Genomic DNA, 2526 nt, shown 5'->3' with positions numbered 1-2526 from the left:
ATCTCGTCCGTCATTTAATTTTTGCGACGCAAACAACAACAAATCATGCGACGGACCAAATCCATTGTTAATTGCGTTTTGCGATTAACCTAGTCCATCGTAAATTTTCAATTTTTGCATAGTAGCTCAACACTTCAAAGTCGATAAGGTGGGCCACCAGTAGAGATGAGTGGCCATGATTGATTCAAGACTATCCCTTTGGGTTCCTGGATCTTGGTCCGGTTGTCTTCATCAGAGAAACTTTTAGTGGTCCTGGGCCTAACCTTTAGTGGGCCACGAAGGATTGGGTACAAGAAGAAAAATCCAAGAAGCCATTGAGTCCATAGCTAGCTGGAGTCCTTTCTTCCCAATGCAAGCTAGTAGTTTCGAATCAGTCAAGAAGATTCTTCTATTCAAAATTGCAACATGATTGCGAAGGATTTAGAAGTAGCAAGGAAGCCCAACGATGGGTTTTACCGCCTTGACAAATTATAAAAGGAGCACACGAAAAATATCTTAAGGCCCCATGCCAAATACGTTTATTTACTTTCCATTTATCTTAGCTTAGCCTAGCCTACTTCTAACATAGATAGCTAATGCATAGCTGCTCTCACTACAGTACCTTAGAAGTATAGTAAATATCATAAACATTAAGTCATAAGATCATGATGAACTAAGTTCCAACTTGGTTGATCATATCAATCTGGTCACATCTTACTGACCACCCGCCTTAATCATCTGTTTTGATAGACGTATCAGGTATTTAATTATTTTTCCTTTTCATTAATTTTTTTGGTTGATTATTACTTTTTCAATTGTAATGGGCCATGCATTCGAATGTCAATAAAATCGACATTGTTTAGCCTCATTTTATTTATTTGTACATTATTGTTCATTTACGAAATAAACAAACCTAAAGACTAGTAGAAAAAAAAGAGGATCCTTTATACTCACGTCTACTATCCCAAGGTAAAAAGATTGAACTCATTTGGAAGGGTTAATTTGTACTCTTTCACAAATCATCTAAATAGAGCGTAAGCCAATGGTTGAGTGAATAACTGGATCTTGTGTCCAATCTCCAATTTGTCCATCTCGACATGGAAGAACACCGGCAATTCAATCAAACTTTTGAGCTGGCTCTGGCACGCCCACGCATCTTACCTACACATGAAAAGTCAATCCAGGCTCTCGTTCACATATGTGACCTTATTAATTGATTTAATTGGCAACATCAGGAAGACCATTAATATGGTCGGCCCAAGTGGATGGAAGAATACTCTCTTACTTTACTTTTAAGGCCCAGGCAGGGGTGACGGGAAATGGGTGGGCAGCACGCTGCTCGGGTAAAATCCACCCAACAATCGGTTAATCACATCATTTTAGGCTAAATGCCCAAAAATAAGGCTCATACATTATTTAGAGACATGATTGAAAACAATGTACCGGCCAACTATCATCTTCCAAACTATTTTTGTTTGTATGGCCCACCTGAATCACTTGTGGGTCTGATTTTTATACCACAGTTCTAAATTTTGGTTTGACATATGATGAATGGAGTGGATTCCATATAATCATCACATTGGACACTATCAAAATCAAGGTGGACGTTTATTCCAACCATTTTATTTGATGCAGCACACATGAATCTCAAGTATTTCACAGGTATTTTGTTGGCTCTTAGCTCAAATTGAGATTACCAGGGTGTGGATTTCTCAGTCGGCCCCATAAAACATCAAGCCCACTGCATCCCTCCCTCTTTTTAGACAGGTTATTTAGAGAGAAAAATGGGACGATGTTCTTGATTTTGATGGGCCCATGGTAGTAATTATATTGATATTCCACACAAAAATTTAGACCTACAAACCATCCAACATATCATACCAACTTTGATGGTTCTAGGACTGTGTGGCCCAAGTGATGTATGTATTTTTCGTATCCACATTGTTCATCTATTTTTCCAGCTCATTTTGGGTCATGATCTCAAAAGTGAAGCAGATCCAAATCTCAAGTGGGCCACACAACAGAAAACAGTTGCAATTGAACACCCACCATTAAAAACTACTTAAGGGCCAAGAAAGTTTTCGATCAATTTGATATTTGTGTTTTTCCTCCGTCCAAGTCTGTGTGAGCTTCAACAGATTAGATGGCAAACAAACATTATAGTGAGGCCCTATAACTACAAAGTTTTTAATGGTGGCCATTCAATCACCACTGTTTTCTAGTGTGGACCACCTGATATTTGGATCTACTGTATTTTATGGGATCGTACCCTAAAATGAGCGGGAAATTAGATGAATATAAAACACATACATCATGATATGTATGTGTTTTTCATATCCACATTGTTCATCTGTTTTTCCAGCTCATTTTAGGTCATGATCTAAAAAATGAAGCAGATCCAAATCTCATGTGGTCCACACAACAGAAAACAGTGGCGATTGAACACCCACCATTAAAAACTTCTTAGGGGCCACAAAAGTTTTGAATCATGCCGATATTTGTGTTTTCCCTTCATCGAGGTCTGTGTGAGTTTATCGATAGACTGGA

Source organism: Magnolia sinica, chromosome 11 (genome assembly GCF_029962835.1).
Source record: "Magnolia sinica isolate HGM2019 chromosome 11, MsV1, whole genome shotgun sequence".
Classification (NCBI taxonomy): Eukaryota; Viridiplantae; Streptophyta; class Magnoliopsida; order Magnoliales; family Magnoliaceae; genus Magnolia; species Magnolia sinica.
Note: the sequence above shows the minus strand (reverse complement) of the source record.